Source organism: Podarcis vaucheri (assembly GCF_965113315.1).
Source record: "Podarcis vaucheri genome assembly, chromosome: 1".
Lineage (NCBI taxonomy): Eukaryota > Metazoa > Chordata > Lepidosauria > Squamata > Lacertidae > Podarcis > Podarcis vaucheri.
This window is the reverse complement of record NC_138759.1, coordinates 70,410,008-70,435,061: the sequence shown is the minus strand read 5'-3', so window position 1 is coordinate 70,435,061 and position 25,054 is coordinate 70,410,008. Positions and strand designations below refer to the sequence as shown.

General features: G+C 41.6%; 1 protein-coding gene across 1 annotated transcript in view; it reads left to right on the top strand.

Annotated features, from left to right (window-relative positions):
• LOC309515160 (uncharacterized protein) overlaps window positions 1–25,054 on the top strand; it is a gene marked incomplete at its 3' end in the record, with an annotated part of 322,838 nt that overhangs the window by 233,318 nt on the left and 64,466 nt on the right. The window contains exons 6-8 of the mRNA XM_082192709.1: window positions 18,398–18,799; window positions 19,644–19,698; window positions 21,152–22,028. The remainder of the gene's footprint in view (window positions 1–18,397; window positions 18,800–19,643; window positions 19,699–21,151; window positions 22,029–25,054) is intronic.

The following is a 25,054-nucleotide window of genomic DNA, read 5'->3' as shown; positions in this document are numbered from 1 at the left end:
TCCCTTTCCTGATATTCCTTCATTCCATCCGTCTCCTTTTCATTGTGGTGTCTGTTATCCTCTCTCACAACTTTACTCCATTTCTCTTTTGCTTTTGTGTTCTTTTGACTGCTCAGATTCATGTGCAGGCTTTTCAATCACCACGTTTGATGATTTACCAAACCTATATTTCTCAGCTTGTGTTTTTCTTTTCTGAGCAATCCTGTACCTCTCTCTGACATTTTCTCTTCAACACTGTATTATTTGAGTCCAAAGGACTTGACCTTGTATGGTGGGGGTAGCTAACCTTTTTCTGTCTGAGGGCCACATTCAAGGTTAGCCAGCTCTTTGAGGGCCACATCATGCCAGTGGTGATGATGGCCAAAGTTGATGTACATGTGCAGCATACTCGCCACACATGAAGACTACAAACATACAGCACACACCCTCACCACATGGGCAAGCACACAGCCATCCTTCTCCCCATTCTCTCTTTCTCTCACACACAACACACACACCCCTCTAACACACATACAGGAAGAGAACACACATGTGCCCATCATCACACTTACCTGAAAGAAGAGGTTTAAATCTTCTCCTATCCCAGAACTGTGATGGGAAGAAATAAGGGCTCTAGCAGGCCATTTCATAGAATTATAGAATCATAGAATTGTAGAGCTGGAGGGAGCCCCAGGGGTTATCTACTCCAACCCCCTGCAATGCAGAAGCCATCGTACCTCTGCTTGAAAACCTCTAAGGAGGTAGAGTCCACCACCTCCCAAGGAATACCATACCACTGTTGAGTAACTCTTACTGTCAGAAAGTTCTTGAGGTTTAGCTAGAATCTCCTTTCTTGTAACTTGAATCCATTGGTTCAAATCCTAGCCTCTGTAGCAGGAGAAAATAAGCTTTCTCCACCTTCCATGTGGAAGTCCTTTAGATATTAAAATATGGCTATCATATCTCTTCTCAGTCTCCTCTTATCCAGGCTAAACATACCCAACTCCCTCAACCATTCCTCATAAGGCTTGGTTTCCAGGCCCTTTATAATCCTGGTTGCCCTTCTCTGCTCTTGTTCCATCTTGTCTATATCCTTCTTAAATTGTGATGCCCAGAACTGGACACAAGACTGCAGGAGTGGTCAGGCTTAGCAGGCCTGATCCAGCCTATAGGCCGTGGATTGGCTGCCTCTGTTGTAGGGGAACCTGGGGGGCAGCGACTGGTAGAGGAGATATATACACAGTGGGCTGGTTGCTAGGCTGGCGAAGTACCATCGCTAAAGAGAGCTAGTAACCACAGAGCAATCTCTCAGTGGAATAGGGGCTTTTGTAAAGGCAGACTTAAGAGCTTTTGATTAGAAAAATAAAATAAGTTCCGGATGAAGGGAGAAACAAGCTAATACTGAGATTTATTAATATGTGCACTGGGCTGGTCTTGCATTAGCAGCACAATGGATTAGAGTGCCTTTGCTGTCATCTAAATGCTATTATGAATATTTTAATTACTGAATGACTGATACACTGCTATTGGTGTGTGTGTACTTTACAGCATATAACAGGACAGCTTCTTGCCTTGAGAAGCTTACTATCTAAAATTTGACATTTACCTACTTGTTTGTTTCTAGAAGTATTTCTGCACTGCCATATCATAAAAGCCAAACAGGGTTATGGGGGGTGGGATTGTATTTTTTTGGAACATCAAGATCAATGATAATGCCCAACCCTATGCTGCTTTTAACTTGCTGTAACAGTATTTCTTTATGCTTTTTATCTTTGGCACATTTTGTTTAATAATTAAAATAAAATAGGGTGGTGTACAAAGTTAAAACATAAAACACCATTCAAAAAATAAAAGTACGGATAACTATCAAAGTGACTAATCAAAATCAAAATTAAAACAACTACAAAGGCCTGCCAGCATGACAATGTATTCAAGAGATGCCTGAAAGTAAAAAATGAGAATGGCTGATGAATCCCTGTGGGAAGAATACTCCACAGTATGGGAGCAGAGACACTAAATGCCGAACTTTTGGTTGAGGCCAGTTGGGTCTCTGTGACATGGAAGACATCTCACCGCTCCTGGAATATAGGCAAAAAACAAAGAGAGGGGAGATGAGGTGGTAGGAATAAAAAGGGAAGCAACACACAATTATTTCATTTATGCATGCTTATCCTTACCTTGTTTGTCAATAAGAATTTCATTAGTTAAAGTAGTTTTCATGCCATGGAGAAGGCATGAAAGAGAGAAGGCATCACACATTACAGATTCCCTATGTGCTTCTCATATAGGCTGCCAATGCTATCAACAAAGGAGGGGGGTTAATCACTCGTGCTACTCTTCATACAATGTAATATATTCCTCTGTGACGAAGATTTAGCAGACAAGGCAATCCTAATTTTCAATATTCTGGAGTGCGGGGGGGGGGGGGCTTTAGCTTGATTGTTCTTTCTTGTTCACTTCTAGAAGCCATGAAAGGCTGGCTGGCTGCTGGCAATGGCCCTTTTCAAGGTTTTAATTTGAGGAAACGCTGCCAATGAAAAAGCTGAAGAACACAGTGCTACGCAGATTTCAAAAATCTTCAGTTTTCGATAAAGGTTCTGAGAGCGTATATTCATGCTGACATTAGAGATCAAAAGATGACTGAAATGTGCAGGTGTAATGGAGAAAAAACTTCATTTCCCCCCGACTTTTACATTTAATAGCTGATTTATAATCCCCATTTTTGTGTGAGCCAGCAAAATTACATTAGGTGACTTTTCCATCAATGGAATAAAATGGTTATGAGAGTAGATTTACCCCTCAGCTTCCATTCTATGACAGGACAAGAACATATTGTCCTGGTTTAAATTTTGTGCTGCTGCCTACTGGAAAAGAAAGGCAGTCCGTTTTCATTTACTTTAAAAAAAAATCATATTGGAAATAACCTTAGAATCTAAAACAGAAAATATAACAAATACAAATAAGAAGGAAAGAGCATAATGCAATAAAAACAGTAGGGGGAACAATAGGTACTTGTCAAAGATTAAAAGCATTTTCTTTTTTGCTTGTTTGCACGCATTCAAGAAGAGTCTGGCAAAAACAACAGCTTACAATTAGGCTGCATTGAAGTTTGATAGTTCAAGGATCCTTAAAGTTTCCAAAGACTAGCATATCTTGCTGGAACTATCTGAGTATTATTTATATGTTTTACATAAATAGATAGAAACTTTATTTGCATTAGCCACTAGTCAGATTTAAATTTTATATGTAAAATATCTATCATCTATCTATCTATCTATCTATCTATCTATCTATCTATCATCTATCTCTATCTCTATCATGTTTTACATATAAAATTTAAATTTTCCTCATTGGTAAAAAAAGAGAAGTATTTCTTCACTTTTCCCCAACTTAATCTTAATTTTTGGTTTTTTGTGTTAAAAAGAAAAGTGTTCTCAGTGGGGAAAAGACCATTATGTTCTTCAGTGCAAGACAGTTTTGCATCCATAGCAGAAGAGTCCCTTTCTCACCTGCCTTTGCTAGAAGGGATATAAAATGCAGCTCTGCATAATCCAATCCATGCTTGGCTCTTTAACTAGCACTTAATTGAGTGACACCCCATCAGCCCCTTCCTAATGGCATCAGAAGCATAGCAATTGTATGGCCTTTGATTCAGAGCTGAACATGGTTTCTCTGATACTGGAAGTAATTTATAGCCATCATGACCATCTCCACGCTTCTGTCTCTACAGTAATGTATTATGGAACCAAAATCACACACACACACCCTTTTGTAAAGCAAGTCTTAAAAAAAACAACATTACTGTTAAACAGCTATTAAATGTGATGTGTGGAAGGATGAAAATGCAGGAAATGCTGAATGGGCAACTTCTCAGGTCTGCATGATGGAGCAGAAACACCACTCACCATTTCCAAGATGGGTCAATGCCTCAAACATCTCTGGGACAAACAGAGCCCTTTATTTTCTGCGTGAAATGCCATACAATTGCATAGCCCTCAATTGCCAGCATTTAATATGCCAGATACCATGGCTTCTGAAGGGAGCATGATCTAGTGAATCGGTTCACAACACAAAACTACATATAAAAAACACAAAATAGGGACTTCCGGGTTAGCGCCATCGGCAATGGCGGAGTTCCTCTGACTGGGAGGAACCCGCTCCGTGAAAATCAGGTCTTGCTGCCGCGGCGAAGGCGGAGACCCTTCAAAAATCCCAGGCAGAGGAAGCCTGGGAACGTGGGATTCGGCTGACACCAGGAGCGCCTCCCCTACTCGCAGGGAAACCCTTTTTCTTTTTTTTTTAAATATTTTTTATTAGTTTTACAAAAGTTTTTATAACAGACAAACACAAAAAAGAAAACAAACAAACAAACAAGTATAATTTCATAATGTCATTTCATAAACTTCTTTCCTCGGACTTCCCCATACCTCCCCTTTCTGCATCCTCATGTCCAAATTTTATAGCAACTTATAAATGTTTTTTCCAACTCTAATTCATCATAGTCCTTTCTTATTCTAATCTTATATTACTGCAACCCTTTCTCTCTATAGAATCTCGACATTCTAAACTTCATCAAGTTTATAGTAGTCCTTAAGATAAATCTTGAATTTCTTCCAATCTTCTTCCGCAGTCTCCTTTCCCTGGTCTCGAATTCTGCTCGTCATTTCCGCCAATGTCATATAGTCAATCACTTTCATCTGCCATTCTTCCACGGTGGGTAGATCTTGTGTCTTCCAATACTTTGCGATCAGTATTCTTGCTGCTGTTGTTGCGTACATAAAGAAAGTTCTGTCCTTTTTTTGCACCAATTGGCCGACAATGCCCAAGAGAAAGGCCTCTGGTTTCTTAAGAAAGGTATATTTAAATACCTTTTTCATTTCATTATATATCATCTCCCAGAAGACCTTAATCTTCGGGCATGTCCACCAAAGATGGTAAAAAGTACCTTCAGTTTCCTTACATTTCCAGCATTTATTGTCAGGCAAATGGTAAATTTTTGCTAGCTTAACTGGGGTCATGTACCACCTGTATACCATCTTCATCACATTTTCCTTTAAGGCACTACATGCCGTAAATTTCGGGGATCCGAAGCGACGTGGGGTGAGCAGCGCGGTGTTTTGAATCGACTGCTACTTTTACGGAATGAAGCCGCACAGCCGTTGCCGGAGAGCGCTGACATTTTCCTGTGGACAATTGGACTCTAAACAAGTACCCGTGAGTAAAACGGAAAATTGGATTAAGAAACATTTTAATTTGGCACTGAAGCGGGAAGGCTCTAAACAGGAAGTCCGCCTCCCGTTTTTGTAAATAGATTGAAGCAAAAATTTGCAAGCTAAAGTCTGGAAAGTCGTATATAAAGGACTAAATTTCCTTCAGTTATAACCATCAAAACCCCTCTTGGAAGCAGGAGAAAAGGGGGGGGGTTGATTGTTCAAGCCTGCAGGAGAGAGAGTAAAGAAAGATAAATTTCCCCTGTCTCAAACCTGGGAACGGGGTGTCAGAGACAGAAATCTTTGGGGAAGTTCATTAACTATGAATGGAACGTCTTTTGACAGATAGTTAAAAAGAGAAACAAATTGATTCCAATGTTGCCTTTTGCACTCAAAAGATACAAAATATTTGAAAAACGAAAGTAAGTTTTGTTGTTGTTGTTGGACCTGCTTACAAAAGATGGATACAAATAGAAATTGTCTCCTCTAGAGGGAGCTTGTTAAATTGTTGCTGGAACTGATCTGGGGATTTCACAGCTGCGAGATTAGGATTGTGAGAAGACTCTGACCTTGTATAAAAATGTGTGAGTTGTGGGGGCTTTTAATTTTGGAGAGTCTTTGAAACATGCATTTAAATACTTTCTGGACTACAGTGCTGACTGTGGGGAATGGGACTGTGGGGAATGGGCTGATCTGCTGAGGGGAGATGGAGATATGTTTGGGTTGGAGTCTCCCCGTGACCTATTCCTCAATGAGAAAGAAGACGATCTGCAGAAGGGACATGGAAGAGACTTAAGAGCCTCAGACACAAGAGCACCAGGTTGATGGACTAGATGGAATGGACAGTAAGGACTGACATAACCCGAGACCAGGAAGAAGAGACGTTGGATGAAGATTGGAAGAAAGTTGTTTTTTTAAAAAAAAATTATTTTGAGAATTAGCGTAAAATTAATGAGTATTAGGAAAATGTTGGAATGAAACTATTTGGCTTTAGTAGAAATGATATAAGGAGTTATGTATAAATAAGTATTAAGTTTTAAGCTTTAAGGTATTTTATGGTAAGATAAGGTTAAAATAGATTCAGGTAAATTGAATGACAGAACATAGTGAAAGATAGCAGGATTTGCTGAGTGAATTAATATGTTAGATCGTTAAGATAAATTAAACAAAAATTGAGAAAGATGAAAAGAATTTGCTGAAATAATTAACTAAACTAGAATACAAAAAGGGAGTATTGGATGTGTGTTTTTATTGTTGTATTGGTTTTTATGTTTTTATATTCTTTTTTATGTATTGTAATGTATGTCGTGTTGAATTTTTTGCTGTTTTCTTTTCTCCTTTTTTGTAATTTTTAAATTTCTAATAAATATCATTATATATATATATATATATATATATATATATATATATATATGCAGGTTTTGGTGTCTTCGGGTGTCTTCCCGTGTAAGAGTCGGGGTGTCTGTGCGACGTGTCGACGAGGTCTCACTCGTCATCTTCAGGCTGGTGCTTTCGGCTTCTTGTTACTGGAACAGAGCAGAGTCTGGTGTTTGAGTTCCTATAAATACTGTTGAGGGGTGTGGTGTATAGCCTCCAACGTTCTGGGCAGAGAGGAAGTTCCTAGATTAGTGTGCCTTTTCTTCTTTTGTTCCTTAATTACTTGAGGGATATCTTGGGTGATTTCATGAGTGATATTCTGAATACCACTGGGTGGGTCATTAAGTGTAGATTAGTTGCTAAAGCTTTCGTGTCTTGACCTCTTGAGCTTGTGAAGAGTTTTTCTGAGAAGATGGCTGTGCTGCATTTAGTTGTGCTCTGGCTTGGCTTCGTGTATAGGGGCGAGCTGTGGTTTTGTGCCTTGTGCCAGCCAGATCTGTGTAGGGATTGCAGGGGGGTGCAGCATCCGGAGGTGCCACTATAGTTTGGCTACTGGATGGAGTCTGTAATATGTCTGTGGAGAGGGTCTGGGTTTGGGTCTGGTGTGGTTGATTGGTGACGGCGTTCTGTGTGCCTCTGGTTCTGGTGTCGGTTTTTGTGGGGAGGGCTAATTTCCAGATGTCTGGCAGGCGGGACGTGTCGTCACGCTTGTTCATGTTGTGAGGGTGTTTCTCTATCTCGATGGCTTCCATGATTATTCTCTTGTGGTGATGTTCCATGTTAAAGAGCAATTTGGAATCTGCAAAATTAATTTCGTGTCCTGTTTCTTTCATGTGTTGGAAAAGAGAGGAAGTTTTTTCTTCTTTTTTGACGGCATTCTTGTGTTCTGCGATACGTGCATTTATTCGTCTGTTTGTTTGTCCAATGTACGTGGCTGGGCAGACTTTGTAGGGTATTTCATAGACCCCTTGGTTTTCCAGCTGGATTTTGTCTTTTGGGTTTCTGAGGATATTGGCTATTTTTTGGTTGGTGCAGAAGGCTGTTTTGATATTGTGTTTATGGAGGATTTTGCTGATTTTGTCTGTAGTGCCCTTGATATAAGGAAGGAGGGCCATGCCATTGTTTTCTTCTGTGTCTTGGTTTTTGGGGGGTGTTTCTTTTTGGATTAGCTTCGTAACCCTGTTTTTCTGGTATCCATTGGCGATTAACACATTTGAGAGATTCTGTAACTCAGTTGTCAAGTGGTCTTTGTCAGCCAGGCGTTTGGTTCTGGAGATGAGAGTCTTGGCTACGGAGTTTATTTGTGCAGGGTGGTGGTGTGATTGTGCATGTAAGTAGCGGTTGGTGTGTGTTTTTTTCCGGTAGATAGTGTGTCCTAGGGAGCCATCAGGTTTTTTGTAGATTAGGACGTCAAGAAAGGGGAGTTGGTTGTTGTCTTCTATTTCCATAGTGAATTGTATTTTGGGGTGTAGGCTGTTGAGATGTGTGAGGAAGCTATCTAGTTTTTCTTTCCCGTGTGGCCAAATTACAAAGGTGTCGTCAACATATCTGAGCCAAAGTTTGGGTTTGTGTTCTGACTTGTCTAAAGCATTGGTTTCAAAGTATTCCATGTACAAATTTGCGATGACCGGTGAGAGGGGTGATCCCATAGGTGCTCCTTCTATCTGTTTGTATCTTTGTCCATTGTGGATGAAGTACGTGTTGGTTAGGCAGTGGTTGGTCAGGTTCAGGATGTATTTGGGGGGGTTGTATTTGTTTTGAATGGCTGTCAAGGCTTCATTAATGGGCACTTGAGTGAAGAGAGATACAACATCGAAGCTCACAAGTAGGTCATCGGGATGTAGGTATTGTTTCTTTATTGTTTCTATGAACTGGAAGGAGTTAGTAACGTGTGAAGCGATGGATTCTGCATAGGGCTGAAGTTGCTTAGCGAGAAATTTAGCGAGATTTTGTAGAGGTGAGCCTATGGAGCTGACTATTGGTCTGAGTGGTGTTCCTTCTTTGTGTATCTTGGGGAGACCGTAGAGTTTGGGGCATCTGGATGATTTTTCTCTGGGGATGATTCTTAGCTGGATTTCTTCACTGATAGGAGAGGCTTTTATTTTGGATTTGGTGGTTTTTTCCAGATAGGTGGTGGGATCTGTTTTTATAGGTTGGTAGGTAGGGTCTTGGAGTAGATTTGATAGTTTTGCTTGGTAGTCCGATGTGTTCATCACAACAGTGGCGTTGCCTTTGTCTGCTGGGAGAATGATTATGTTGTTGTCTTTCCTCAGGTTGGTGAGTGCTTTCTGTTCTTCTTTGTGTAAATTGCTTCTGGGTGGTTTGCTGGAGCAGAGGATGTTGGTGACTTCAAGTCTGATTTTATTGGCTTCATCTGGGTCGATTTTGGTCAGGCTAGCTTCGACTCCGCATATGATGTTTTCCGTGGGGATGCGTCTCGGGGCGACTGCAAAGTTGAAACCTTTGGAGAGTACTTTGGTTTCAGTTGGGGTGAGGATCCTGTCTGATATGTTATGTACTGTTTGTTTCATGGGTTGTTGTGGAGGGTGGCTGGGCTTCTGGCGTTTCTCTAGTTTGTAGAGTTTGTTGGTGTGTCTGTCTGTCTTATGTGAGGTCTCAGTTTCAGCTCTCCAGACGGCTAATTGTTTGCATTTGTCCCAGAGTGCAGGGTGGATTTTGTTACATAGTTTGAGGTGAAGAGTGAGCAGATCTTTGTTGGTTTGGTTTAGTAGGTATCTTTTCTTATGTATTTCGTTTCTGATTAGGGATAGTTCAGTTCGTTTCAGGATCCTTTCGGTAGCTGGGGTTTTAGAGTGGAATTTAAGTTGGAAGCATCTGGGAGTTAAGTTGTTGTCTCGGCAGTTGCGTAGGAACAGGAGATCACATAAGATGGTGGCTCTTCGGATTTCTAGTTTCTCGTAGGTTCTTGTCAGCTGGAAGGTTTCCTCCCCGTAGAGGTGAGATATTTGCTTTCGTAGATTTTCACGGGTACAGGAATGCAGGTTTTGGTGTCTTCGGGTGTCTTCCCGTGTAAGAGTCGCACAGACACCCCGACTCTTACACGGGAAGACACCCGAAGACACCAAAACCTGCATTCCTGTACCCGTGAAAATCTCCGAAAGCATATATATATATATATATATATATGCAGGTTTTGGTGTCTTCGGGTGTCTTCCCGTGTAAGAGTCGGGGTGTCTGGACGTTTCGACGAGGTCTCACTCGTCATCTTCAGGCTGGTGCTTTCGGCTTCTTGTTACTGGAACAGAGCAGAGTCTGGTGTTTGAGTTCCTATAAATACTGTTGAGGGGTGTGGTGTATAGCCTCCAACGTTCTGGGCAGAGAGGAAGTTCCTAGATTAGTGTGCCTTTTCTTCTTTTGTTCCTTAATTACTTGAGGGATATCTTGGGTGATTTCATGAGTGATATTCTGAATACCACTGGGTGGGTCATTAAGTGTAGATTAGTTGCTAAAGCTTTCGTGTCTTGACCTCTTGAGCTTGTGAAGAGTTTTTCTGAGAAGATGGCTGTGCTGCATTTAGTTGTGCTCTGGCTTGGCTTCGTGTATAGGGGCGAGCTGTGGTTTTGTGCCTTGTGCCAGCCAGATCTGTGTAGGGATTGCAGGGGGGTGCAGCATCCGGAGGTGCCACTATAGTTTGGCTACTGGATGGAGTCTGTAATATGTCTGTGGAGAGGGTCTGGGTTTGGGTCTGGTGTGGTTGATTGGTGACGGCGTTCTGTGTGCCTCTGGTTCTGGCACCTCCGGATGCTGCACCCCCCTGCAATCCCTACACAGATCTGGCTGGCACAAGGCACAAAACCACAGCTCGCCCCTATACACGAAGCCAAGCCAGAGCACAACTAAATGCAGCACAGCCATCTTCTCAGAAAAACTCTTCACAAGCTCAAGAGGTCAAGACACGAAAGCTTTAGCAACTAATCTACACTTAATGACCCACCCAGTGGTATTCAGAATATCACTCATGAAATCACCCAAGATATCCCTCAAGTAATTAAGGAACAAAAGAAGAAAAGGCACACTAATCTAGGAACTTCCTCTCTGCCCAGAACGTTGGAGGCTATACACCACACCCCTCAACAGTATTTATAGGAACTCAAACACCAGACTCTGCTCTGTTCCAGTAACAAGAAGCCGAAAGCACCAGCCTGAAGATGACGAGTGAGACCTCGTCGAAACGTCCAGACACCCCGACTCTTACACGGGAAGACACCCGAAGACACCAAAACCTGCATTCCTGTACCCGAGAAAATCTACGAAAGCATATATATATATTTGCTTTCGTAGATTTTCACGGGTACAGGAATGCAGGTTTTGGTGTCTTCGGGTGTCTTCCCGTGTAAGAGTCGGGGTGTCTGTGCGACGTTTCGACGAGGTCTCACTCGTCATCTTCAGGCTGGTGCTTTCGGCTTCTTGTTACTGGAACAGAGCAGAATCTGGTGTTTGAGTTCCTATAAATACTGTTGAGGGGTGTGGTGTATAGCCTCCAACGTTCTGGGCAGAGAGGAAGTTCCTAGATTAGTGTGCCTTTTCTTCTTTTGTTCCTTAATTACTTGAGGGATATCTTGAGGGATTTCATGAGTGATATTCTGAATACCACTGGGTGGGTCATTAAGTGTAGATTAGTTCCTAGATTAAGTGGAGTTCCTAGATTAGTTCCTAGATTAGTTCCTAGATTAGGTGGGTCATTAAGTGTAGAGGAAGTTCCTAGATTAGTGTGCCTTTTCTTCTTTTGTTCCTTAATTACTTGAGGGATATCTTGAGTGATTTCATGAGTGATATTCTGAATACCACTGGGTGGGTCATTAAGTGTAGATTAGTTGCTAAAGCTTTCGTGTCTTGACCTCTTGAGCTTGTGAAGAGTTTTTCTGAGAAGATGGCTGTGCTGCATTTAGTTGTGCTCTGGCTTGGCTTCGTGTATAGGGGCGAGCTGTGGTTTTGTGCCTTGTGCCAGCCAGATCTGTGTAGGGATTGCAGGGGGGTGCAGCATCCGGAGGTGCCACTATAGTTTGGCTACTGGATGGAGTCTGTAATATGTCTGTGGAGAGGGTCTGGGTTTGGGTCTGGTGTGGTTGATTGGTGACGGCGTTCTGTGTGCCTCTGGTTCTGGTGTCGGTTTTTGTGGGGAGGGCTAATTTCCAGATGTCTGGCAGGCGGGACGTGTCGTCACGCTTGTTCATGTTGTGAGGGTGTTTCTCTATCTCGATGGCTTCCATGATTATTCTCTTGTGGTGATGTTCCATGTTAAAGACATGGAAAAAAAAACCTGATGGCTCCCTAGGACACACTATCTACCGGAAAAAAACACACACCAACCGCTACTTACATGCACAATCACACCACCACCCTGCACAAATAAACTCCGTAGCCAAGACTCTCATCTCCAGAACCAAACGCCTGGCTGACAAAGACCACTTGACAACTGAGTTACAGAATCTCTCAAATGTGTTAATCGCCAATGGATACCAGAAAAACAGGGTTACGAAGCTAATCCAAAAAGAAACACCCCCCAAAAACCAAGACACAGAAGAAAACAATGGCATGGCCCTCCTTCCTTATATCAAAGGCACTACAGACAAAATTAGCAAAATCCTCCATAAACACAATATCAAAACAGCCTTCTGCACCAACCAAAAAATAGCCAATATCCTCAGAAACCCAAAAGACAAAATCCAGCTGGAAAACCAAGGGGTCTATGAAATACCCTGCAAAGTCTGCCCAGCCACGTACATTGGACAAACAAACAGACGAATAAATGCACGTATCGCAGAACACAAGAATGCCGTCAAAAAAGAAGAAAAAACTTCCTCTCTTTTCCAACACATGAAAGAAACAGGACACGAAATTAATTTTGCAGATTCCAAATTGCTCTTTAACATGGAACATCACCACAAGAGAATAATCATGGAAGCCATCGAGATAGAGAAACACCCTCACAACATGAACAAGCGTGACGACACGTCCCGCCTGCCAGACATCTGGAAATTAGCCCTCCCCACAAAAACCGACACCAGAACCAGAGGCACACAGAACGCCGTCACCAATCAACCACACCAGACCCAAACCCAGACCCTCTCCACAGACATATTACAGACTCCATCCAGTAGCCAAACTATAGTGGCACCTCCGGATGCTGCACCCCCCTGCAATCCCTACACAGATCTGGCTGGCACAAGGCACAAAACCACAGCTCGCCCCTATACACGAAGCCAAGCCAGAGCACAACTAAATGCAGCACAGCCATCTTCTCAGAAAAACTCTTCACAAGCTCAAGAGGTCAAGACACGAAAGCTTTAGCAACTAATCTACACTTAATGACCCACCCAGTGGTATTCAGAATATCACTCATGAAATCACTCAAGATATCCCTCAAGTAATTAAGGAACAAAAGAAGAAAAGGCACACTAATCTAGGAACTTCCTCTACACTTAATGACCCACCTAATCTAGGAACTAATCTAGGAACTAATCTAGGAACTCCACTTAATCTAGGAACTAATCTACACTTAATGACCCACCCAGTGGTATTCAGAATATCACTCATGAAATCCCTCAAGATATCCCTCAAGTAATTAAGGAACAAAAGAAGAAAAGGCACACTAATCTAGGAACTTCCTCTCTGCCCAGAACGTTGGAGGCTATACACCACACCCCTCAACAGTATTTATAGGAACTCAAACACCAGATTCTGCTCTGTTCCAGTAACAAGAAGCCGAAAGCACCAGCCTGAAGATGACGAGTGAGACCTCGTCGAAACGTCGCACAGACACCCCGACTCTTACACGGGAAGACACCCGAAGACACCAAAACCTGCATATATATATATATATATATATATATATATTAAAAAAACACAAAATACATAATAAAAACAAAGACAACCCAATAATCCCTCGTTCCACAACATATTTTAAAAGAGCTTTGGATGTCAGTCAGCCAAAGGTCTTGTTAAAGAGGAACGTTTTCACCTGGCTTCCAGCCGAACCTCCATGGATCCTGCAAATGGGGAGCCATTGAGGAAAAGGCCTATTTTCATGTTTCCACCCTCCAGACCTCTTATGGAGGAGGCACACAGAGGAGGGCCTTAGAGGATGATCTTGGTGTCTGGGTAGATTCATATGGAGAGATGCGGTCCTTGAGGTATTGCAGTCCCACCATTTGCTGCCTAGGGGAGGAGACCAGCAGCGGCTCCTTTGTCAAGAGGCTACTGGAGAGGAAGCACTGGGGTATGCTGCGAAGGAGGTGGCAGAACCAGCTTCCAAGGAGTGTGCTACAGCCGTCACTGCCATTGCAACAGTGGCAGCAGGCAATGCATTCCTTGGAGGCCAATTTGCTTCCTCTGTGGATCCTGCTGCCCAGTAAATAAGGTGCCCCAATAAATAAGGTGCCTCTTTGTCCTATGTTGATAATGTTGCTCTTTTGTTGTTGTTTAGTCGTTTAGTCATGTCCGACTCTTCGTGACCCCATGGACCAGAGCACGCCAGGCACTCCTGTCTTCCACTGCCTCCCGCAGTTTGGTCAAAAATGTTGCTCTAGGATCCTAGTAAATCTCCCCCTTCCACCATGAACTCTTCACAGTTTCTCCCTCCCATGGAAATATGAAATTCTAGTCCTGATTGCACTAAACAAGATACTATATTATTTCAGCTCCCTTGTGAATTGGTTTGACTTCTCTAAAGCCATGTGGCCTCCCCATTTCCCATTCTTATGCACCTTCAAGTGTCCTGTGTCATAGCACTAAAGTCCCTGAGCTAATGCATAATCAGATAAACAGTTTAATATAGTGACTGCAATAACTTTGTCCTGTTTCATTAAATACAGTCCACTAGTGCATTGAAATCAGCCAGCCCTTTTCCCAGAACGCTACCCAGGCTTCAGATATTAACAAGGTTACTGTACTTAAGCATCATTAGCTTAACTGTGTCAACGCAGCTAACAACATATCACTCAAACACGTATGAAGGAGTGTATTATTAGTGGTCCCATTAATTAAGCATGCCAATTTGTTGATAATTAACTCGAGAAATTTATGGCTTTCGAAAAACAATTACAGTAGCTGATATAAACACATTAGGTAATGATAGCAGTGCCAAGTTTAATTGCTTCCAAGAAGAATGGCTGATATTAACACCACAATCACCACTATTCATGTTTGATAGCGGTATGTAAATGTGGCAATTATTAGTTTTAGGTTTCAACTTTTGAAAGTCTACTTTATTTATTGCATATGATTAATTTATAATAAAAAATGTGAGAACACACCATTTTCTTGCTCTGAGAGAAAGGCTTTGCAACAACACTTGCATGTGTGAGAGCTTCTCAAGACAGGATAAGGAGACATTTTCCCGAAAATCCCACCATGGTTAAGTAAAAAAAGGAGCAGCTTGGATTTATCACCATTAAGCACATTTGGACATTATTTTGCACTTAGAAACGGGGTGAGGAATTATTCCTTTGAAGTATTCCCAGCTCTTAAAAAGAAGCAAAGGGAGTCTTTGGAGAACGGGGCAGGCAGGGTTGTGAGAGTGGCTGAATATGAACATGGAGGATTGAATATTATGGGGAAATGTTCATTAAATCGGCCTCATTTTTTATCACAAAGCCAGCAGGAATGTTACCTTTTATTGCTTTAATATAATGAAGCTCGGTATTTCTGGAGAGACTGTTACTGACCATGGTACGTCGTTTGGAAAATGAATGCATTTCCCTAAGTAAAGTACTTTGAAGCAAACCTTGTTTTTAATAAGCATTCTTGAAAGCTGTAGCCTTGGCAGTGCTTTTGCCTGTTATGAGTCAAGCGATTACTTGTTTTCTTTTTTCCTTTACCTGTTGAAGATAAAATGGAAACAGGAAACAAATAGATTGCAATTTACCAAATATTAAAAGAGGGGTTTTTTTTTTAAAAGGAAGAGGACTGTGAGATTTGAAGAAGGGAAACTCAGGGAGCAAAAAATACACGAGCAGTGCTTTGGTTCAGGGAGTATGCAAGGGTACGCAGTACCAGCACCTCTTTTTGTTAAAAAGTGTGGCATTTACTGTAATAACCTCTTTTTAAAAATATTTTTATTGATGCATTTTCCAGTACATATTTACATACAATTATCATCCCATCAAAGTCTTTTTTGGGCTTCCCAACCTAACCTTCTTTGACATCCTACATCATTTTCTTTGTTTTGCTACATCTCCTTCTATTCTTCCATCCTATTTTCACTCCTTCAGTTCGCTTATCCTTTCAACAGATTATCATAAATTTATCCCCGCTTGAAAGTTTACCTTAATACCATATTTTTTCTAATATTCTCCAAAACAATCCCACTCACATCTCATACTATAACAACTTCATGGTAAGTACCGGCACTTATTTTTCTAGAAAAAAAGCACTGTGCATGAATGTGAATTTGACCATCAAAAGACATGTACAAAGATAACATATCCTCTGTTTTTTGCAGTGGTGCACTGCTGAGATCACTGTACAATAGATTATGTCACTATAGCAGTTCTAAGACTATATGCAGTGGTGCCCTGATGAGTCCTAAGATAAAGTTGAGCTGAAATTTCTCAGGGGGCAGTTTGTTTCTGAGAAAACCCTCTGAGATTATCCTTTCCTTACTACCACTCCTGAAAAAGAATGACACTTTGTTCAGCAATTCCTCTTAAGATTCTCAACCATCTTTTGGCAGTTGCTACCACTTCCTCCCTTCATAAAATTCCAGAATTACACTAAGTCCAATAGAGGAAGGAAAATGGTGGCCAAATTGCTAACACAGTTACTGATTCTGGCACTTGCAGCAACAGCATGTAAAAAAAACAAACCACAACTGTGGCAGGGAGAAGGGGAAGCTGGGCTACAGCCATTGCAAATGCCTCATTCCTGACATACTGTTGAGGAAATTCTCCTTATGAGGAATGGTTGAAAGTGCTGGGCATGTTTAGCCTGGCAAAGAGGAGACTGAGAGGAGATATGATAGCCATCTTCAAATATCTCAAGGGCTGCCACATGGAGGAGGGAGCAACTTTGTTTTCTCCTCTTCCGGAGGGTACATATGACTACCATGCAACTACTCAGAAATAAATGGTACTGGGTTCAGTGTGCCTTACTCCCAGGTAAATAAGTATAGGATTGCAGCCTTATAAACTGAGTGTGTTCCTCAAAAAAGAAGCCTTGTGAACCATGTCAGTCCAGAAACACTTCCTTTAGTTATTCATGATCTTCCTCACCCCCTGCTTTCTATTTTATAGGAAGCTATTTCAATTTATCTTGTTGGAATATGGGATTATCAAAGACAGCTTTGTAACGTTAAAAGGGAATTTTATCTGCCTATATTAAGCCGTTGGCTTAATTTGCCATCTTTGAATTCAAGGAAGAAAAAGCTATGAACTATGGAATTATATGAGTCTATATTGTGTCAAAAGGCATTTCTTTACTACTGTCACAACAAAGGTTTTGGTGAAACTGCTTCTGTTTTTTTGTACTTTAAACCAAACTTTTCAATACTTTCTCTCTCTTTGGTTCACATGAGGAATATTCCGCTTTTTTTTTTTACAAGCAGAGGTTAAAAAAAAAGAAAACCACAATGTGGGCTTTTTCTCTGCCATTAAAGCTTTACATATTTAAATCACTTTTTACTGCAAGTCACTTGGGGAAAAAAGTCATATAGCCTGTTGTTTTTATGGTCAGTTTCATAGCATGACAAATAGGCTGTCATGAAGCCATACACTTCTCACTGCAAATGATTTTAATTACAGGAAATTGTGCAGGCAATGGGTGGAAGGAGGGTGGAAGATGTAGAAGCTTGTAGGTCTCAAAAACCATGTAGCTGGATCTAGCAAAGTCTATTAGAAATCAGAATTAACTCCAATTAGCATGGGGTTTTTGCTAATGTAGTCCTATGCAAATAGCCAATCATATGTGGCTACCACTGTGTCTGGCGATAGTTGATGTTACAAAAAACTCAAAACAACCCAAGAAATTGAGAAAAATATTTTGGCTTTAGGAGTTACATTCAACGAGTGTACAATCTGTGTACCTGTGCACACATTAGTTGAGGTGGGCAGAAATAGTTGTACACTCTTTCACACAAACACTTGTACCTGTGTAGAGACAGCTTTTACGTGCGCTTAGTGTAACATGTGAACAAGCCTATCATTTCTATTTAGCTTATAGCAAGGCGAGGACAGGTAGAGTAGTAATAACTCTCCTTTCTGGATCTGAGGAGCTCCAAAGAGAGTCCCTGGGGGCAGTCAATCATTCTCTTTCTCCCACCTGTCTGTAGATTTTTCTTCAGTTTGTTAATCTTTCATACAGGACGATGAGTCGAATTTAAGTGGCACCGGTGATATTTATGTGGATTTGCTTTAAAGCCTTGATGCTTTGAACATTGTGTAATTAACAGGCCTTTACTGTTGACCCTAGTGGGTCCTTGGAAACACTGATGCTGGCAAAGTTAATTGAAACAAATATTTCATTACCAAATTAATTCTATTACTCGCAGCCTGCACTGCTGGGAGCCTCTGTGCTCCAAGGTGATTTGAAGAAGGGCTCTTATTTTTTATAGTGCTCCTGTATTACATTTGATTTCTTTCCCCTCACCCTGCACAAGAGCTGGCGGGTGGGGGGGGGGAGAGAGAGAATAACAACTGACACCTTAATGTACTTGATGATCAATGCCAGTATAAGACCAGTGCTAAGGCTATCCTGTTTTGGAACAAAGTCAGGAAGTTGGAAGCTAAGAAGGATGCCTTGCGATTTTGTGCAAATTGTGCTTGCTTATGACCAGCCCTCCATTCCCCACCCCACACTTTTTCTTGCTCTTACAGGGCCAAATCCAGATGATGGAGGATGGGGTGCTTGGAACCAGAAAAAGTCTACATTGACCTGGTCCTGTGGTACTTTATGGAGCACAATAACCGTAATGTGTTGCATGGGGAATCTTCCTGGAAGTTGACCTGTTTGTTGATTACATCCATTGCTGGCAGGATGTTAAAGAGTGGGAGGGGACCCTCTTCTAGCATCCTTCGCCATGTCTGTCTGGCTCACCACAGAGTATGGGTTGTTGTTTTTTGCAGCACTGCAGTAGGACTAAAGGACATGATACTTTATTATTCTGCATTTGGACCCGAAAGATAAATAGCAAGAAACTGACACCACAGCAAATTAGGAGACTACAAAGAAGAAAGGAGATGAAGTGCATTATCAGACCAGGCTCAAAGTTTGATAAGGTAGGGTGGATTAGACATAAACTACTTTACGGTGCAATCTTATACATTCTTGTCTGAGGAGGTGGGGAGAAGTCCTGCTGAACTCAGTGGGGCTTACTTCTGAGCAGACATGCATAAGGCTGCGCTATCAGTCTCTGGCCTGTGAATTAGATGAGAAAATGACCGAGCGATCCATCCATGTGACTGGAGTGTTGATAGCCTGATGGCAAAGTCAAGATAAATGTGTAACATTATTTAGACCGACAAATGCAGTTTGTCACTGTAAAACAGATCAATGGTTTCCAAAATTAAAACATTCTATATCTGTCATACATTCTTATCAAGCGTTTTCATGAGTGTCAGGTGAGAGGCAAAGATGATGCACAATCAAACACAGATCCAGGACTGGAGAAGTGTTAAGTCTCTCTGAACATTGCACTGATTTCTGTTTGGATTTTTAACTTTGGTAAAAGAGAGTACCATCTCAGTCAGTGCTGCCATTTTAAGATTTACCACCACTGCAGCTCCATACAGTTAATTTTACGGGGGAAGAGTTGCAGAGGCTCAGATCTGTCTAGAAACAACACTGATTTGGAAGAACTTTCTCATAATCCTTGATGTGTTAAGACTGACTGTAGATACTCAGTGCATGGTCAGGTAAAAGTACTCTGAACATGCTCGGAGACACTGTAAACTATTTTATTTAACATGTTGGAGCCCAGACATTGAAAAGAGGTGCCAGGGCTGAGCCATAAAACAAATTAATCTCTGGTTTTATTCCTCCAATCTGTATTTTTTTATAACATCACTATGGTTGCACAAGGAGCAGTGATTGTTTTCTTCAGTCTTTGTTTGTCCCTAATAGGTGGCATGCTTGCAGCGAGAAGTCAAACACAGCTTCCCTCCTGAGAATGATCAGAGTAAGCACGGAGAAGAAAAGCCTGTGGCAGACCAGTGCTCTAATGCTGTACTTCTTATTCTTTCAATACCTCTGCCAAAACCTAGGAAGCCGTTTATGTGGGCCTCAGAGAAACAGCACAAATCGCTCCTTGGCATGGTTGCTACAGGCACCTATGCCTACCACCTTCAAAAGTCATCATGTAGCCAGATGTAGTTGTTTTTATCATGAACTCCTAATTGGAGGGTTACGCTTTCTGCACACACACACCCCGCATCTTGTGGGTAAATATGAGGTGGGGGTAAACACAGAGAAGGAGTGGAGAGATAGATTGTTACTAGGGATACAAACAGGCAGTGAAAGGCAGTAAAGGAGTATGGAGAAGGTATTTGACTCCTCCCCCCCACTTCCCAAAAAAACCTTCATATGGGTAAAGTTTCATCTTGGCCAGAGCCATCTTTGCCATTAGGCAGACTGAGGTGGCTGCCAGAGGCGTCAAAAGCCCCCAATGGGGCAGAAAACCCATTGGTGCAGAAGTGGCACTGGTATAGGCCAAAATCATGTGAGATCTTGCAGAGCATGCAAGATCTCATGGAAATCAGGTGAGATTTCACCCACAATTGGCACCGATGCAGGGCAAGCGGAGAAGTTGTGTTGGTTGAGGCAGCCGCAGCAGGGAAGGGAAGGGAAGAGCAAGGTGGCACTTCCTGTTTTACCTCAGGTTGCAAAATGGGATGTGCCACCGCTTCAGAACAATAGCACCCACAGGTGGTTACCAGCACCCAAGAGCAATTTCACAGTGGGTTCAGTCTTTGTCCTGCAAAGGCACGGCCTAGAGGTATTTCTCATCCTCTGCTTTCTCTACAGTTGCTGTTCTGGCCCACGGCCCACATCCATCTCTCCTACCTGTCTCTGCTTATTTTTACATTCACACCACAGGCAGCCATAAATACTAGGGTGGCAAACACATTGCGTTCTCTGGCTGAAAGTGCTGCCTCGGCCATTTCCCCTCCCAGATATGAATAATATCCCTGTGACTTAATTCGAGCAACACTGCTATGTCCTCTACTGCCCTGGAAGTCACAAAACTACCCAAAGGACAGTACAATGCTGACGGTGTGTGGGAAGTCTGTGTATAAAATAATATTCATTCCATACAATTGCTCACCTGAACATTATTTTCTGGCTTCACTTGGTACCCGGTAGAAGTGGGACATTATTCTCACCTTTTTGCCCATATTTATCACCATTTCCTGTGGATCCAGTTTAATATATCTCCTAGAAAGTAAAGAATATTATCAATATGAATAACCAATTAATACACTACCATCATTTTTATTTAACAATATTATTAGTAAATAATAGTGAAGTGGATATTTGCTGAAGATAAAGATGGGAGCTGACATTTTATGTGTAATACAGCAATAAAATAAAATAAAATAAATCCCCTGAAACACTAATGCATTTTCTTTCAGAATCTGAAAAGTGGAAATTTGCTTGCTGGGAACCATCATTTCTGATCTAATGGAGGTTGGCTATGATATAATTCCTGTTACAGAGCAATTGATCAAACTATGTATTGGTAGTCACCTCAGCTGTACTTCCTGTGAGCAGAAATTACTTGCAAAGTTTTGTATAAAGGAGAACAAAGCTCAGCAGGTTAGTTCAAATGAAATGTTGTCAGAGGTCAGCACTTTCTCCAGCAGGAGCTATCCAAACATTCACATTGTAATTTCCATTCTCCGTTCTGTTTCTCAAATGTCGCAACAGAGAATTGCTTCTGTGAGGTGAATGAAGAAGAGCCAGGATGGAGCAAAAGATCATCAGTGCATTTGTACATGTACACCATCTCTTCCCAAGCAATGAATACTATATAGATGGTTTTTACTGGCATCCTGAAAGCATTTATTTTTATTATCCTTGGTGCCACAATGCATTTGGAATGTGAAAATACTGCTGTGTCTTTAAGTAAGGCTGTTTGAGCAGATAGGCATGAAGACAATCTAGTGTAGAATGTTTCTTATATCCAACCATTACTATAAATTATTGGCATGTAAAATGTCTTAGGGAAGAGGATCTTTAGCAGGGATGGACACATCTGTCAATGTTGGTTTCTCTTGGTTTCTCATTTTTCAAATCTTAAGTCTGTCTCATTTCTGCATCAGTTTGTGAACCCTTTTTAAAAGTTAGCCCCAAAATTAATATACATTGTGCATGTTTGCGCTCGTTTTCCACTAATATGTGTTTTGTTTTGGGTATTTTTGTATACATCTGGCTGGACAGCTATATCACAAAATTCAGAGAAATGTGGAATTTGAAGGAGAGCTGAATTTTGGTTCACGTATTGATTTGGTAAGTACAAAGCAGGTAGGTGTTCATTAAAATGTGAACTCAAAAAAATTGTTCCCTCATTGCTAGTTTTAGTAAAATTGAGCCAAATATGCACCCCTTTCAGAGAGATGGTTCATCTCCTGCAAATATTGGATCTTTTTTGCACAGTTACAAAAGTGGTAAAATGTTGCTGTTATCCTTTCTACCCATCAACACTCAGCACCTGGGCAGATGGTCACTCAAGTCACCAGGTTACACTTCCACACAACTCTGGGATGTATTTATATCTAAATTATAGTAATTATTTTAACATTTGCTTTCCCACAACTAAATTAGCATATGCATATTTTATGTAAATCTGTGTCCACTTTCGCCTTCTATTTTGGTGACCCCCCCCCTTCTAACTATGACTTTCCTGCTGAATCAGAAACTATGTACGTGGGTTTATGGTTCTCAGGACTGGATCCCTAGCCATATGTATTTCCCCCCAGTCTGATATTTGGGGTGGGATAGAATGCATTCATTTTTAAAATATACAATAAATGTTATGAACGTAAGAAGCTTCCTTATGCTGAGACAGAGCATCTAGTTCAGTAGTTGTCTACCATAACAGTCAATGACTCTCCAGGGTTTCATCCCAGCCATGGCTGGAGATAATAAGAATTGAACCTGGGGCCTGACAGATGCACAATACGTCCTCTACCACTGATCTGTAGCTGCTCCTCTAACAAGAAGCTTGCAGTTGCATATCCGCAAATAAATAATTTGTCCTGCTAAGATGCATTGAGGAGTGCTGGAGGAGACTCTTGAGAGTCCCATGGACTGCAAGAAGATCAAACCTCTCCATTCTGAAGGAAATCAGCCCTGAGTGCTCACTGGAAGGACAGATCGTGAAGCTGAGGCTCCAATACTTTGGCCACCTCATGAGAAGAGAGGACTCCCTGGAAAAGACCCTGATGTTGGGAAAGATGGAGGGCACAAGGAGAAGGGGACGACAGAGAATGAGATGGTTGGATGGTGTTCTTGAAGCTACTAGCATGAGTTTGATCAAACTGCGGGAGGCAGTGGAGGACAGAAGTGCCTGGCGTGCTCTGGTCCATGGGGTCACGAAGAGTCGGACACGACTAAACGACTAAACAACAACAAAGATGCATTGATTGAGGAAAGTGGCTTGCCAAAGTGTGTTGGTAGAAATATTACAGAGACCCTTCCTCCATTCACTTCAGCTGTACTTTCACTAATTATGGCTTGAAGTAAATGGAGGAGGTACAATTACTCAACGTATACCCTGAGTCTTAACATTTCACACTATCTTCTTGTTACAAAACATCCGTAATATGAAAAATCCCATGTTAGTTTGAACATAATCTATACTATATGAACTTGACCTTTCCCTCACATTCTATAATTTCTTTTATGGTCTTTTGTACACTCTTCAGTGTAGATTAAGTATTTGGGGAGAGAAAGGTGTAATGAAAAATGAATTAAAATAAAGGAAAAAGCTGTGCAATTTAACAGTTTTCCTATACCACTGATTGGATAAATGCATCTTAACTGTTGTTTTAAATTACCTTATACACACACACACACACACTTCTTTCTTTTGACTCGTATCCCACAAGGAAGTGGAAAAGAGCTAGGTAGTAATAGGAACCTTAGGAATAATTGCTTTTAATTAGAACCATTTTCTAACACATTGTAGAGGAGATGGTAACAAATGCAAGGCAACAAAGCTATTCCTTAGAAAGCTTAGAAGGTCATCAAAGGTGTATTCAGTACCTGCCCAATTTGAAATGCACAAAGCTAATTGCAGTTCACCAACCCCATCAGTCCTGTATGGTGCTTTTTTTCTTAAAAAAATGTTTAGGAGTACTCATTTCCCTACTCATATTGAAATACTGCTCCTCAATGAGGCCACACCTAGATTCACAAAATGTTTAGGGGTTGCGTCCCCCTGCGTCCTGCCCCCCCCAAAAGCACTGGTCCTGTATGAGATCCATAAATCACATATTTTTCCTGCCTTCATTTGACTGTAAAAAAAATGGGGTTGGTTGGGGAGAAGTGGAGCCAAGAACCTGGCAGGCCGTAATACATGGGCTGGTGGAACATGTGTAGTGTTAAATCACAAGTTGTGGTGAATGTTTGGTTAGCTCAAGGTGAATGTTATGTTGGCTCAATGATTTCTCCTTGCGCAACAGAATGTGCCCCCCCGTCCTCCTCCCACATATTGGAAAACAACGACACCATAGCCGATAGCACCATTTACAGCGAAGAACAGATAAAAAACCCATTATCTGCTTCCAAAAGCTAGGGTAAACAGGTGTATATTTTAAATAATCAATAGAAAATATGATGTGTCATATGCACTTCTATGGGGAGAGAGCGCCACAGTTTGGGGGCCTAAACACAGAGAAAACCATGTCATGAGCCAATACCAGCACCATCAGACTTCTATTCTTTGGCGATCACTCATAGATTGTCTTCCGTAAACATGGTTTTAACAATGAGTCCGTGAGTGACTGTGGAGGCCAATTCTGGACCCACACGTCCTTCCACAGTGGGCACATTGGTTCCTGGGATGGAGTTGATCACAGTGTGGATTTGCCAAGCGTGCCTTCCTCTTAGCACGTTTCTCCCTTGCGTTCTGAGTTCGAGTGTCTTCAAAGTCCATGTCACCTTTGATAAAGGCTGTTCTCCAACTGGAGTGCTAGCAGGCCAGTGTTTCCCAGTTGCCAGCGTTTATACTACATGTTTTTTTAAGATAAGACCAACAGCACTCCCAACAAGGCCTTCTCTACTGAGCACCTTGAATTGGGTTTAGAAACAAATGGTGAACCAGTACAGATGCTTCAGGACAGGTGTAATATGAGTCCGACTGGATATCACTCTAGCTGCTGCATGGTGCACCCTTGATATCACCTATCCCTCCAAACAAGAGCAGCCCCACACATTCTATCAAAATAATCTACTCCAGAGATTAACGGGGCATGGAGTGTAGTAGCCAAGGTGTCTCAGTGTAGAAAGGACCATAGCTGGAAATAGACACA